We start from the raw sequence: 16,827 nt of genomic DNA on the forward strand, positions 1-16,827 counted from the left end.
GACTATCTTCAGGGTCCAATGTACTTAGACACATGGGTCTTGCTCTGATGTATATCCTTTCACCTTCATGGAAAGGAAGATGGAGTCTAGATTCAACTGCGCTCCTTACTAATTGTACAAATTTTATAATTATCTTTACAAAATTGGATCTTGATCTTCTTATGAAGACCCAAAAGAAAAGAGGAAGCTTAGCTTATTCCTTCACATTAATTCATTCATGAAACACTGTTGAGTGCATGTTGCCTTCCAAGGCTCTGTATAGGGACTGGACTTACCTGACAGATTTGATAAGAATTCTATCTTTGAAGACTAGAATAAAGATTTCAGAGAAAGAGAAACTCAGAGGAGAATTTCAACTGGGTGAAATTTATCTTTCACAGAAAGATAAACCCTAGGTGCTGAGCTTTAAGATTCAGATATATTTGTACCTCACTTGTTTCTTTTATCCTGACCCTCTTTGAAAGAGGACATCTCAAAGGCATTCCATTTTGTCCTCACACTTTGTTTTCCCATTGTGAAACTCATTATCAATAATAGGATAGTTCAGATTATTGGGTATCTTAGGTGTCTCCTTACCCCTAAACTTGGCTTTACTGAAGTTTCTTCATAATGGTAGGATATAGAGGGAGCATTCTTGGGCCAGCTAATAAGGCAGCACTAAGAAACAGGGCTGCGTCATCAAAGAATACACAGGACAATTAAGGGAATTGGGGATTTGACAGAGGTGATAAAAGAGAAGATTAATGAGAAGAGGAGAGGCACTGAATGCATATAAGTTCTCATTACCAGTGTACAAGTAGACTCAAGTAAAGCAGAGGTTAGAAGTGAAGGAAGGGGGTCAGTCATTAACCCAAATCCTAGGTACCAAGGTATTTTATGGATACTGTGGGAAGGTGAATAAACTTTTTGTCACTGTTCCTCACTAAACTTTCCTCCAATCCCCCAAGTCCCTCCTCCAGTGACAGCTGAAAATAATTCTTGGCTAAGAATTATATCTGAATGTAAAGCATTAAGGGACTGCTATTGTAAAATCTTAAGGGATGGTGCGTTAAAATAAGGAACTGCAGAAGTCATCTGGATGGCTCTAATTGCTGATTATTTAGATGGGGGAATGGATCTGTGTTCTTAACACAGATTATGAGTGTCCTGAGTGTTGGTGGACGTAATGGTAGAGGTATTCCTCCTCTATCTGCACATGTGGTTGAACTGGTTTGTTGGTCCAGATGCTAATATCATTCTGCGGGCTCTTCATCTGATTGTTGTGGCTCAGGGTGGACACTGGTTAGCACACTAATTATACCATTAATTCCAGATTAAGATAGATAGAGGATAGACAGGAGAGGAAAGGAAAAGAAAAAGAAAAGAAGTTCTCAGCAACACATCAAACAGAAGAATATCTGGAATTTGTGAGGCAAATGAGACATCTATACATAGATAAGGCTAGGGCATAAAATGACTAATCTTACCTAAGGATGAAACTCAATCTTAGTGAATAAATATACTGGTATATATAGAAGCAGAAATATACCAATTTATCTAGAAACAAATTCATTACAGTATCTTTTAAAACAGGAGATTGTTGGAAAGCACATACGTATCTTCCATGAAAATAACGTATAACTACATTATAATCCTTAATGGATGCTATTTCATTTTATGCTTTTACGTGTGTCTAAGATTTTTTCCTTAGGATAAACTTCTTAAAAGAGAAGTACTGTGTCAAAGGATATACACATATTAATTGATTCAATATATTTTGTAATCTGCATGCTAGGAATGTTTTGAAACATTTAAATTGATGGTTTGAGTGATGTTTGAATAATTTATACCCCCACCAGCAGAGTATGAAGGTCTTATTTCTTCATCTTTTAGACATTAGGTATTTTTCCCTTCCCGCCTAATAGATAAATGTTGAATTTTCTTGGTCTTATCATTTTTATTTCTTTGATTATTAATGGCTCTGGCCATTACTGGCTCGCTGGCCATTTTTATTTCTCTTTACAGGTTACTTCTTCATGTCCTAAAGCCATTTTAGGATATGCTTTTTTGTCTTTTTCATGTTCTTTTTAAGAAGTATTTATGTATTCACATCATATGTGTTGCAAATACCTTTTTAAAATTTTTTTAATGTTTTTAATTTAGTTTTTGGAGAGAGAGAGAGACAGAGCACGAGCAGGGGAGGAAGAGAGAGAGAGGGGGAGACACAGAATCTGAAACAGGCTCCAGATGTGGGGCTTGAACCCACAAACTGCAAGATCATGACCTGAGCCGAAGTCAGATTCTTAACTGACTGAGTCCCTGCATTTATTAGTCTTTTATTTTCATTTCTGCTATTGGTGTCATGCCTAGAAAGATTTTTCCACCTTGATGGCATTTAAAGTGAACACATATTTTCTCCAACTATCAGTATGGCTTACTCTCTTTATATATGATTCTTTCAACCTGATGACATTTATAATGGTAAAAAAAAAAAAAAAAAAAGTAGGAATCTAACTTTTTCTCTCCAAATGTTAGTCAGTTTTCCCAATGCCACTCATTGGGATATCTTCTTTATTACATTCTAGGTTTTTCTGTGTGCTTCTGTTTCAGACTTGTCTGTTCTTACACTTATTACCACAGTGTTCAGATATTATAATTCTAAACTACACTAATATATGATAGATATTATCCCCGCCCTATCACTCTTTTTTTATGTGTTTTACAGTAATTTTTATCCAATTACAGGAAGAAACTAAGATGCCAGAAAATAAAAATCTAAAGGTCCTAGTGTTAAAGAACTCTCTCTTGTCAGAAGGAGAAGATGAAGTATCAGAGATTTTTTGGATGATTTCAAAAAGGATAAAGCTTATCTAGCAGAGGAATCCAATTCTGATTCAACTTCAGATTCTCTAGACTCTGTTGATCCAGTTAATCCTGTAACAACTGCCACTTCAACAGATTTGGAAGGCAATTTGATAGCCTCTATAAAGCTGCTTTGTAATACCCAGGACCAAAATAACTACGGCTGGCAAGATATTCAATTAAAATAGGTAGCATTGATACAAATGATGCAGAGTCAGACATAAGGTACTCAACCTTATATTTTATGATCAACCAGTGGTAGTGAACTATTTCCATTTAAAAAAGCAATGTACCTCTAGTGACCATATGGTACCTGATATCGAAGGAAGCCCAGGCCCGTACTTGGGGATCTGCCATCGATGCCCTTGCTATTGGATCAGAGTAAAATCTTTGGCACAGGTCGGAGAAATGGACTTTAAAAAAAATATCTGAGACCAAGACTCTACTAGGAGCTTAAGGAACTAAAGAGACCTATCACCCTAATCCCAAAGGTGGACATATTTATTGCTTTCTATGGATTCACCTTCTCATAACCTTACTATTAAAAACAATTCCAAGTATAGATAACATAGCCTAATTTTAAAGTTATAAAATGCTAACTTTAGGAGTTTTCAATATAAAAGCAGTCAATAAGATCGATTCTTCTGAAACCACGGTCTTCACCACCTCAGATTAATAGATTCAATCTAACTTTATACAAGAGCTGAAGACCTTTAAGGAGAACTCTAACCAACTCTAATCGGTCATTCAGTCTCTATTTGAATATTTGCAGAGTCAGGAAACTCATATTTTTCTAAAGTAGCCCATTCTCTGCTCCTTAGTTTTATTAGATCAAAATAGCTTTTCCTATAACTTCTGTGATTCTATTTTCTGGAGACCCAACAACACATACCTACCCTCTCTTTGACAAGTTTGCTCTTTAAATGTTTGAAAGGACTAAACTTCTGCAGGATCTCCAGGCTGCCCCTGGTCCTCCTGTGGTGCTAGTCTCTGAACTTGGATGTTTCCTCTCTGGTGTATCAGAATCTGGAGCTCCAGATCAAATGAAAATTCTGAGTCAGAGTCAATCAACATAGAGTATAGTGAAATGAATCATTTTAAAAATCAGATATATTTCTCTTTGTATCCCCAGTGTGTAGCACAGAGCTCAATAAGTATATAATAGGTGCTTATTAAATATTTGAACGTCTAAATGAATCAATGAGACACTTTAGATCCTTTTCATGATCATTTTAACAAAAAATAGGTTGTGTTTTCTGAACAGAATGCAATTCTTATGCACATATGCCCATATTCCTTGAAATGTGTGGAGAAAAATCATAGTAGAACAGGTTAAATAAATTTAACCTGCTTCGATTTTGCTTAGGTAGCTTCAAGTGTTACAGATTTGATTTGATTTTTATTCTGTTTATAGTTCTAGGACCCAGAGCAGAGGTTTGGTTCGTGGCAGCTCCACATATCTCATAAAGGATCATTTCATGTGGAAAGTTCCTGTAATGTCCCAGTGCACAGACATTGGTCTTTTTAAATGTGCTGGTGCTAGAGGATGTGCGCCTCTTTGTTTCATGACCTGGCAGTTTGTTTCTCAGCTGCATGTTGCTTTTGTTAGTGTTTCTGCTATTGCCAGAGGCGTATCTGTTGAACCTGGCATCTGTTAGTGTACTTTCTCCAAAACCGAAAGCTAATTTAGGCTTTGTAGTGTATGAAGTCCTACTAGTTCTTGCCATTTCTGATTTTTATTTTGGCCCCAAATTGTCACTGTAATGAGGCCATTTTTTAATTTTTTTTCCCTCAAATGATTTATTTTTCCTAGTGAGTTTTTTTCCTCCTGGAATCTGACCTTGTACATTTGTGCTTGAGTTTTATTAGGAGTGCTTTCTATTAATACTCCGTGACTTCTCCCATTCTCCTCTGCCCTTTTTCCCACCTCAGCTTCTTGCTCCAATTTTTGTATAAGGTTTCCTTTGTCTGAAACTGAGAATTGGATCTCTACCTTACACTGTCTCATAACTACCCAAGTAGCATATTGTGGACTGTTCCAGGGTAGGATGAGACCCTTCCCTAGGAAGTGAAGAAGAATTAGCTGCAATATAAAGGAACAATGATAGTTTCAAAATGTCTATAGGGAGAAGTTTGGGGGTGATAATCTGGTTGAAAGAATTGGAGGAAGAGTATGTCTGGACGGTTGTGTTGAAGCTGTGTTTGCATTAAAGCAAACTTTCTACTTAGAACTGATTGTATCTTTATTGAGGGGAGGACATGATCGGAATTATTGTGACAACTAAAGCCACCTTAGCTAGCCCTCTGCACCACTCCTATGCCTTCACTTGGTATTAAATGGTGTGGGAGAGAACCCTCTTAAATGCTTGCCACCTCCCTTCCATTTATTCCTTCTCCAGGATCTGCTTTCCTCCAGTTTTATGACAAAGCTGGGAAGGACAAAGCTCAATGATGGAATGGAGAATTCAGGAATCTAGTTTCCACCTCAGCTCCATATTTTCAAGATTCAAGCCTGTCTTCCCCAATTCCTTTAGCCTGGCTTCCTACTCTCACTCTCCTTTGGACGGGTGCTCCTGGGCATGCGGTGTGGTAAGAGAGAAATCATATTGGCCCAAGTTGATGCCCACATTGGGATTCTGGCTGTGGCATCTATGAATGTGAGGCAACTGGGCAAATTATTTGGCATCCTTGAGCTTCAGGTAACTTAACTAGAGAAAGGGGGATAAAGAAAAAAACCTACATTTTAATTTTATTGGTGAGTGGGAAGATTGAACCAGGTATTGTGTATTATTTGTATAAGAAATGTTGAACAAACACTATTTCTCCTCTTTCCCCAAGGAAACAGTAGAAATTATGTAGCAATGTGAGAAATATAAAGAACATTCTCCCCTCTCTGGTTGCATTTAATTCAGTTCCATTCAATATACTCTTTAACTGGGTTCATATAGCTAATGGAAAAGTGGTGTGTGGAGAGGGATCCAGACTTATAGATGGTGGTTCCTTAGCATTAACTTGACATAAAGGATTGTACTTGTTCAAAATTCAATAAAAACATTTCATAATAATACAATTAATAATTTGTAAGCAAACTGCTTGCTAGGAAGTACATTCTGTGATGGAGTTTTGTGTGGTGTGTATGCATGTGTGTGTTGTATCCATTCAGGGGACATCATTTCTTCTACCCAAATTGTGTGCACACGTGCGTGTGTGTGTGTGTGTGTGTGTGTGTGTGTGTATTTCTATGTTTTTTTCTCTATATAAAGACCTGATGACTTATTATCTCACAGGTGTGCACATAGGTGGTAATACATGAGTACACGAGTAATATGATAGGCTGTATTCAGGCATATGCTACTCTAAAGAAGGACCAGGACCTTAGCAAGATGAGCTTTCCTCTAGCTGAATGTCTGGTTTTGAATTCCATCTCCACCACTAATGTTCTATCTGACCTGATAAATAATCTTCCTGAGTTCACTTTCTTGACTGTAAAGTAAGAGATTTTTAATTTTCCAAGTATCCACCTTGTAGAGTTTGGGACACATTTCAAATAATATAGCTGAAAGAGATTTGTAAATAAGAGTGCTATACATGTGCTACTTTTATTAATTAAGGTTGGGGTGGGGAGCTTCTTGTGTGATAAGCCAGCATTACGTTCCCAAAGGCAGAGACCATGATGGCCCTATTGGGGAATCAAAAGTTGATGTCCTGTGGGTACTTGTCCTGGAAGCCAGAGGGAGAAGAGCTTCTCCCTATTGAAAATTTCCCCTTCCATTTACTTCCATACTTACATAGTGAATGCAATAGTGATAGCAGAAACACTACCAGAAGTAGGAAGCTTCCTTAAAAAGCCCTCAAGGTCACTCATTAGTATCTTATCACATGGAATAAGATTTTTAAAATGTGTTGATTTTAACACATCTTAATTGAAGCATGCTACACTTCTTTTGTGTGTGAGTCATCTGAAATCTTGCACTGACCTCTAAAAGTAGACACATACAAGGATATAAAAAGTGATGTTTCAAGTAGAAGGAAAATGTCATTATGATGTTTTCTTTTTCTTTATGTAAATATGGTTATTCTGTAGAAGAAGTACTTCCCACCTTGTCAGAATGGGGCTCTGTGAGTTTTCATGCAAGAGAGTAGATTAGTAAACTGGAACTCAAAGTGACATTGATAATATTAACATAGATGGCATTTATTAGAGTGTGTGTGGAAAAAGTAGCTTTACATATGCATTAAGTGATTTATTATTTTTTTTTTAATTTTAACCTTTGTTTATTTTTGAGATAGAAAGAGACAGAGCAGGAGTGGGGTGGGGGTGGCGAGAGAGAGGGAGACATTGAATCTAAAGCAGGCTCCAGGCTCTGAGCTGTTAGCCCAGAGCACAACATGGGGTTTGAACCTACGAACCGTAAGATCATGACCTGAGCTGAAGTTGGATGCTCAACTAACTGAGCCACCCAGGTGCCCCATGCATTAAATGATTTTAAAAGAAACTTCCATTTGGATGAATTTACTTCTCTCAAATATAGGTATGTTAGATTGAGAAATATTTGCATTTATTAGAGTTGAAGATTTGCTATTTTTACTATGTACAAGTTGAATGTTTTACTTTTTCTCAAAATATGTGAAAGAAGAGTTCCCATCATGACTGAGTGCAGGTGGCCGAGGAACTTGGATATGATCAGGGATACAAGATGGGTTCATTGATCTGTAGGGACCAGGTCTGGGAAGCACTGAATGAACAGATGGTCATGAGGAATCTTTTCACATGAGGCGACAGACAAAACTGTAGTTGCATTCCAGAGGGGATGTCACATGCCAGAGAGATCTGTCTATGGGTTCAGAGGCAAGACACTAAACATGTTGCTGAGGGCACCCTTAACAATTTTGTCAAATGGTCCCTAGTCAGCTGTCTTCATAGAACTGGGTACACATCAGTGATGTTTACGCAGGGGCATCTTATATTTCAGCTAAATGAGGATGAGGTCTAGGAGAGGGGCTATAATGCTTCCGGGTGAAGTCCTCTCTGGGGAAAAATATGTACAAAATGAGAAATAATAGCACAAGAGGAGAAATGGGGGACATTAGATAATTTTTCCCTGAGCCAGCAGTTACCCCTTCCTTCTTTCTAGAAGACCAAATTATAATAATGAAGCTCATAGCCAAATTTGCTTTGGGGCTATAGAGTATAAACACCATGGAAAAATAGGTCCTCACTCCTCATAATGTGCAGATCTAGGATTTGTACAACATCACATTGTCCTCACTCTTATACGTAAATGGATAGATTCGTACATTAGGAGTTTAATAGAACATGAATATCCTCTGAGAGAAAGTCCTAGTTTCTTAAATGAGGTAGCTTTGGGTTAATGCTATTTGTGGTGTGCTACGGAGTCAGAAAAGTCACACCAACCTTTCAAAAGTGACAATATTTAGAATATATAAGATGAGGGTAGATAAATAACAGCTTCTGTAATCAACAGATATTTGGGGGGGATCAAGTTAGCTATGTATAAAAATCTCCGTACATAGAAAATACAATCGTGATATAGTATTATTTAGGTGAATTTGAATTGCCGTGCCACCACGCCCCACTAAATTAGAATCTAAAAGTGCATCTCCCTTAAGCTTCTAATTAATTTCCATAATTTATTCTATCTATAACACATTCTAAAACAGGTAGGATCTGTCTCATCCAATTTCCTCAAAGCCTTAAATGTTCTATGTAAAAATAAAAACTATTCTTCTAGGTTCCCCTGGGTTTACCTTTCAATCTTCATACTCTTTGTGTATTCAGGCAGTTTGATTAAGTCACCTGTGAGATTGACACCAGGGGTAGTTAAATCCAGTTTCTCTCTGCTCCACACAAACTGGTAGATATTGCCGCACCTAGCCAAGTGTGTAGGAATTTCAGGTGGTTTTCCTTTCCTTAAGTAGTCATGGCTCACTCACATGCTTCTTTGTGTCTTCTGGGATTAGAAACATATATCAATGTCTATCTAAATTAGATGAGCATGCCTGGTAGAATGTGCTGCAATGCTATGTGCTGCAACCCTGAGTGTCTGACATGTGACCTTCTAGTGGACCATATGGAGCCAGTGGACATGGAAGAAAGTATAGGCAATAATAACTTGGCCAGCTTGGGTTGAATATTTACTGTGTATAAGGCACTGTTCTTCCCACAGCAGATCTTATCAGCACCAATAAGAAGCTCAGGTGGTAGGTAGTGCTATGATTTCTATTTTACAAGTGAGAAATAGGAGGCTAGTTGATTTCAATGATTTTTTGTATGGCCAAGTTGCAAGGTGGGTATAGAACATCAATCATCTGGCTGCAGATCCATGTACTTAACCATCACCTATTTCAACTCTTTATCCCTGGCCTTTAGACATTTAAATGTTTGATCCATTTTTCTAATAGCATCTCTTCTTAATATGCCTGTTTCACCTAATCCCTCAGAGAAAAGAAATCCAACCATTAAGACACTGGCTGTCTACCATTTCCTGGTATAAATAGCCCACTAGAGCATTACCAAAAGCAAAGTAAACCAAAGCTAAACAAAACAAAAAATGAGGCTGGACATTTTTAACCATGAACTGATCAAAGCAGATGCATTCTGTTTTTTAATATATATTTTTTTATCCTGAAGTTTCTTTTTCCAAAAGAATCTTCAGGAAGAGAGGTAAAGATACGCAATTTTAAACAAACAGAACAGTAAGGCATAAAGTTTTCTAGGCAGAAAGAATATTTTTAGGAAAACATTTTCTGTTTAATACATTAAATTCAGTTTGGATTCTGATGAATTATATCCAACATAATTTGCAATTAAGACACTTGAAAGTAATTAGCTATAATAATCATTGAGTATGAAGCAGTATAACATAATATTGCATATCATGGACTCCAGAGTCAGGAAACGCAGATTCACATCCTAGATTTGTCACTGTTTTGTGGCCTTGGACAATTCACTTAACCTGTCTAAGCCCTTGTTTATTCCTCAGTATAATGAAAATAATTATATATCTGCTTCAAAAGTTTGTAAAGTTCTAAGCTCAGTTCCTGTATTATATAGTAAGCAACCAGTAACCCATTATTATATAAGTCTGTGATGCTTGGGGGATATTTAGAGTAATGTTCAGGCATGAGTATTATAGTCATGTAGATATTAGTTGTTGCCATGAGTTTAGGTTTATTTCTTCAGGAGTTATTCATAAAGTAAAAACACAGGGGTGAGAATGAACCATTTAGGGTGGAACAATGAGGAGGAAATAGGCTGTGAGGAAGATTAAGGGATGGCTGGAGAAATAGAAAATTAGGCAAGAGGGAGTGTATTAGGGTATTGAAGAACCAAATATATATGAGGGTATTTATTATAGGAATTTATTATAGGCTCATGTGATTCTGGAGGCCAGAAAGTCTCATAATCTGCCCTCTGCAAGCTGAAGAACCCAGGAAAGCTGGTAGTATCATTCAATCTGAGCTCAAAGACCTGAGAAACTGGGGAGCCAATATCATGCTTCCGATTCCAAAGGCCCAAGAATCTCAGGGATGATGGTGTAAATATGGGTTTGAGTCTGAAGGCTTGAAAATTAGAAATGCTGATGTCCAAGACCAGGATGAGACAAGCCAAAAGAACAAATCAGCCCTTCCTCTGCCTTTTTGTTCTATTCAGGCCCTCAGTCCTCAGTGGATTGGATGATGCCTGCCCTGGTGGATGAGGATGATCCTCTTTACTTAATCTGATTCAGAAGCTAATCTCATCTGGAAACACCCTGATAGACACACCCAGAAATCATGTTTTACCAGCTATCCCTTAGCCCAGTCAAGTTGACACACAAAATTAACCTTCCTGAGTCCACCCCTTATCAACTTGGCACCCACATAGGTCACCTTAAACCATACTTAATCTCCAAATAAAGATAATTAACAAGGTCATAATTCTTCCTAACACGAGAAAACTATCCTGCATACAACTGAAAATGCACTAATCCTTTCCTCAGAAAGGAGGTAAAGTCCATTAGTGGTGTTTACTCTTCTCCTGATATTCCATAACTTAAATACTTTGATGTAGAATTAACAATACTTAAATACTGATATAACATCAATACATCTTATGTTATATCATAAACAAAACAAAGACTTCTTTTATATATATCATATATAAATATGTGTGTGTGATGTATTCAGAACAAAATAAGGAAGAAATATTAATGGCAACTATAGTTCTCAATTCTGTAACTGGTCAAATAGTCTTAGCTGGTGTTTTAACAACCTTTTTCTACCATCCATTCTGTCTGTATTCCCTTTGTCTTTAGCAAGCACCTTAACTAGTCACAGTTTTTCACCTGACAGGGTGATTCATATCTTAATTCATGAAGGGTCTGAATCATTAGTAGTCTTGCCTGGATTGAGTTATTGTAGGTTCTTTTGACCTTAATCACAGGGCATGGTAATAACAAGAGATGGCCTGTATTCCAGACATACTCTTCTCTATTTCCATCGTGGAGTAGTAGTTCAATTTCTCCTGGGTAGTCAGGATCAGTCTCCCCAGACAACACCACAGTTACCTTCTTTGCCATTGATCCAAAGCCCAGACTGGCTAGGTGGCAGTTCAGTAGAATCATTGTGTCCCTTGGTAGAACTATTACTTCCTCTGGAACTGACATCTGTACACCAGCAGAACATAAAGCAACAAACACAGGAAACAAAAATTTCACTGATTGGTTACCAGAGGTAATGGTGAATAGTGCCATTTCCATTTCTACTTCTTGATTCCTGGACCCCTGAATCCTGGCTATTGGAGAATCCACACCACATATTGGATGCTGATTCAAAGTATAAAGAGCCTCTGGAGAACCTTTCTTCAGCTCTGCAAGGAACTGCCATCTAGCTGGCCCTATAACTGAGTCTTCAAAAGGTCATTTCACCATTCTATCAAGTCAACTGTTTCAGGGTGATGGAGAGCATAGTGAGACCAGTGAATTCCATGATCATGGTCCCATTTGCCTCACTTCTTTTACTGTGAAGTGAGTTCCTTGATCAGAAGCAGTGCTGTGTGGAATACTTAAAAGAAAATGAGTTTCACCCACCAAGGGAATTGCAGTCACCTAGTCAGGTGAGGAAAAATATGCCCATTGACTTTGACAATTATATATGTCATGGGCAATTTACAACTTTATAGTAGGTAGAAGTGACCTTCCAAGTGTGAATGACAAGTGTGCCACTTAAGAGGGAAAAAGGTTGCTAGCTAAAGGAATCAAAGAAAGGGTTTTCTGTTGTTGCTCTAAGTTGTTTTTGTTATTCAGGTAAAAAAAGGCATGTGCTGAATGCCAAAGGGCCAGTATTGGTAAGAGAATGGTTTAAAATATAAATGAGAAGGTGAGTCACAATCCCTTGAAGGGAATGAAGGGCTAGGACACAGAGCCCAGGTTCTTCATGCATGCATTCCTTCATCGTTATTCTACCAGTACAGCATTTACTTCTTGTCAGGCACCAAAACAAGTACAGGAGACGTTGCGGCAAACCAGATGTATAAATCGCGATTCTCTTCTTTGTGAAGTTTTCACTTTACAGTTTGGATTTTATTCCAAGTCCAAGGAGAAGAAGTCATCGAAGGAATTTAAGCAGATAAATTGTCTGATTTTTACATAGCATCGTTGCAGTAATGGCTCATCAATATGTAAGGAACAGAGTAACATGTTAAAATCATCCACAGGAAAGTAATCGGAAACACTCTAAAATGGTTCTGGGTAGCTCATGGTCTAGTAAGGTGAGAATATGGGTTCTTTGCTCTAGCTCTTTCATCTGCCTGGGACCTCTTTGCCCATAGTGTTTGCAAGACTGGCTCCTTATTGTGATTCATTTAGCAGCTTAAACTTCATTCTGTCAGAGAAGCCTTTCTTAATTCCTCAATCTAAAATAGCTACCAAGTTGCTCTCTATCACCCAATCTCAGCTCTTTGTATAGCTTTATCTAGCTTTATGTCACAATATAAAGATGTTTATGTATAGATACTTACTTCTATTTTATTGATTCTCTTTCTCTATTGGAATCTAAATGTCATGAGAGCAAGTGCTATTGTGTGAATTTCACAACTGTGTTCCTGCATCTGGAATAGAGCTTGGTACATTAAGCAGGTGCCTAATGAATGGATTTTATGAATAAATACATAAAAGCATAATATTAATATAACGTAGCTGCTGAAACAGAAACATGCACCAAACACTGTGTAATACAGAATAAGAAAAACTGCAGACTAAGTATCATTTGTATATGAATAGACAAGGAACCCAGGGGACTTTCTATTTTAAAGTAGGGATGTAAGCAATTAATAACTCACCACACTTCTAATAAATAATAGAGGTGGGATTTGAACTCAAGTTGAAGTGGGTTCAAAATCGACACATTTTACACCCCGCCATACTGCCTTTCCTTTCTCCCATGTGTGAAAACAGGGTGGTTTTTATTAATTTCTTATACACAAAAGGAACATGTTTCTCTAGTTATTAATATAGAAGACAATTTAACATGATCAGTTGAGGAATGAGACAGACCTAGTTTGAAGCCTGACTCAGCTGTCTACGAACTGTGTGACTTAATCTCTCTGGCCTTTCATTTCTTCACAGTCATTGTAAGGATTAAATGAGATGATACATATTAACTGTTATGATACATATCAAGTATGTATACTTGTGTATTAAGTATGATGGTACATATCAAGACTATTAGAATAAGTGTTGGCTATTTTTATTCTAATAGTCTCATTAACATGGGCATTATTGTTATGACTCACTTGAAAGAAAAGCTGCCACTCAAGAAAAGAAACTAGGCTGTTTCTAGATTCTTCTGTCATTGTTACAGAAAGCTTGGAACTTGGAGGCAGCAGCATGTGAAAATTGCTTGATATTAAAGACCTAGGTTGGCATCGTATCACAACCCTTGTCACTTGCACCAAGGATGTCAGTGATGAAGTCTGAGTGAGATGCTCCGGCTAAGTATGACAGGGATCAAGAAGAGGGAAAGAACTCTGTGAACCAGAGCCGAGTCCTTCTAGGCCGGGCCCAGCGGAAGCAGAGGCCTGGGAAAGGTGGAAATATATAAATTCTGTTCACAGTGTGCTAAGTAGGGAGGCTTGGGTAGAGCAGTGGGATCCTGCGTGGGGGGCTGATGTTAGAGAGGACATTATCTTGTCAGAAACAAAACGTGTCTGTTATCACTTTACCTGCTTTGAAGAGTTTTCTTTCTAGGAAAGTAGTGTCACTCTGTAATCAGGAATTAAATCTGATATTTTTCTTAGTTCTGTTTAAATGTATTTTGGAAAAATGCCACTTAAAACAAATTAGCCTCCTCCTCCTCAACAAAGTGTTCTGTTAACATCCCAAAGTGATCCTGCTGTACCTTTCCCGTGCTTGTTTTAATGAGCTCTTTTTATCTTTTAAATCCTATAGACCTTCCCTAAAACCATCTGAAAGCCTTCAATTTGTTGCATTCTTACCCAAGAATCTTGCCTCCAATACCTATGTGTCAGGAAACATGCATAACTATGTTCAGTCCGTTATCATTTGTAATCACAAAAGATAGGAAATAACCTTAATGTCCATAAGTAAAGACATTAAGATAAATTGTGGTACAGTTACAGAATAGAAAACTACTCAATAGTAAAATAAAGCTAAATCTACGTGATTTAAAAAAGTGTTAAAGTTTAGAAAGCAAGGTATCAAGTCATGTCTAGAGTATGATAGCATTTGTATAAATTTGAAAATTCCCACAAAACAATAATCTATGCTATTTATGGAGATATAAATAAAAGCATTAAAACATGGATTAGGAAGATAGAGATCAAATTCATGGGAATGGTTGTGTCTGGGAAGGGGATGTGGCAACTGGGATTGGGGAAGGCCTCCAGGAGGGCTCAGTGTTAACCAAAATATTTTATTTCTTTTGTAAAATAAATTAAGTAAAAAAAAAAAAAAAGACAAAATATGAGCATTTACAGGGTGCCTGGATGGCTCAGTCAGTTAAGCATCCAACTTGAGCTCAGGTCATGATCTCATAGTTTGTGGGTTTGAGCCCTGCATTGGGCTCTGTGCTGACGGCTTGGATTCTGTGTCTCCCTCTCTCTCTTCCCCTCCCCCACTCACACACTGTCTCTCTCTCTCTCTGTCTCAAAAATAAGTAAACATTAAAAAAATATGAGCATTTACTCATTCAGTGAGGGTTTATGTGTACATTGTTATATTTTTCTCTGTAGTTTTCTGTATTTTTTCCATCCTATCAAGAATAAAAGTTAAAGATAAAAATGATCATTAAGGAATAGATTAGAATGTAAAATCTCACACTTTCTACCTTCTAAGACCACTTTTGTTATTCTCCGTCCCTCATCAATGGACTTTATAGTCTGAAAGATTTTGTTTGACAAGTTGTATTTATTTAGCATAATTCATATCCTCACTTAAGAAACAAATGTAAAAGCTAGGGCACCTGGGTGATTCAGTCAGTTAAGTGTCCTACTTTGGCTCAGGTCACGATCTCATGGTTTGTGAGTTTCAGCCCTGCTTTGGCTCACTCCTGTCAATGCAGAACCTCCTTCGGATCCTCTGTCCCCCTCTTTCTCTGCCCCTCCTCCTCTTTCAAAAATGTAAATGCCAATACGAGCTTATCTTGAAATAAACATTCGTAGAGGCACATGACATGGTGATGGTCATTTTGCCCAGATTTGTACTTGCGTGAATGTTGTGAGGTTATTGATGAAGGGGCTGGTAGGGGGGGCTGGGTGACTGCCCAGCTCCTCCTCTCCAGGCCACCCTGCTGCTCCCTGCTCTTCATTAGCCAGCTGATGAATCTTGTAAAGGGATTACACACTTCATTTTGTCACAAAACCATCTATACTCAAGGTTAATGTTATAATCCTGACTATGCTTTGCAATGAAGTTTAGAATTATTGGGGGATGTGTGGGAATTTATGCTGATAGCTATAATCAAGTGTTCAAAAATTAAGGATATCTAAGGCAGTATCTTTAGTTATAATGTACATCATGTCAGGAGATATTATATAATGTAATATATCCACAGTTTGGAAGAATCACCTTGGGAATGCCACAGGTATAATATAACTCCAACCAAAGCAAAGAAACCTGACATTTTAGTTAGCCTATATAATCTCATTTGGGGCAAATACCTGATTACTATTTTAATTTTTGAAATATTTAAAGCAACTTGAAGATTTTTATTAAGATCTTTTAGAGCCCCCAAGTAGCGAGGGATTTCACACTGGGGACAACTACTCTCATAGGGATCCACTTAATGTTTTTTGAATCAATGAAACAATTTCCTTTTATCTCTAAATAAGCCCAATAGCTTCACAAGTGTGACTATTTCTTTAGTCTGAATTTAGGAGTACGATGGAAAAACATTAAATCACAAAAAGACACATTCTGGCATGAGAAAATGGTGTATAGGGCACATGAAGATGTGCCATTTATGGGAAAGAAAGACTGAGTCTGGGGTTGAAAATCCATTAGTATGATGAGGTCTGAATTTGGGGTAAGTATCGAAGTCACCATAGTAAAACTAAAAACGTAGACCAAGAAAGCTGAGGCAATAGTTTCTCGCAGAAATTCTAAACTGAAGAAAGGAAACCATTCCTCTTTGCAAGTCACTGTAGCCTATCCATTATCCCTACCTCTGGTGAATACTTGGCAATGCTTGGGATGCCTACCAGTAATGCTGGCTGACAGGCGAACACATTCATGCTAGAGCTGAGATACTGTGCCAGATTTCAGAGGTAATTTTAGGTCACCAGATCCAAGCCAAATATCCACACTTGAGAAAGACTGCCTAATGCACTAGGAGAGAGAATGGGGGAAGGGGACCCCTACGCCTCCAAACTCTATCGGGGCTCCTCCAACAGTTATTACTTCAGTTAGATTTCTTTGCATGGCTCCAGAAGGCTGGAGTGAAAATCTGCTTGCTAATGACAACTCA

The 16,827-nt window shown here is 37.7% G+C and overlaps 1 pseudogene; it reads right to left on the reverse strand.

Annotated features, from left to right (window-relative positions):
* The window catches only part of LOC132684279 (inositol 1,4,5-triphosphate receptor associated 2-like), a 44,371-nt pseudogene extending 27,777 nt beyond the window's left edge, over positions 1–16,594 (reverse strand).
* Between the last annotated feature and the right edge of the window lie 233 nt (positions 16,595–16,827).

This window comes from Panthera onca, chromosome C2, assembly GCF_046562875.1.
Source record: "Panthera onca isolate mPanOnc1 chromosome C2, mPanOnc1 haplotype 2, whole genome shotgun sequence".
Taxonomy (NCBI): domain Eukaryota; kingdom Metazoa; phylum Chordata; class Mammalia; order Carnivora; family Felidae; genus Panthera; species Panthera onca.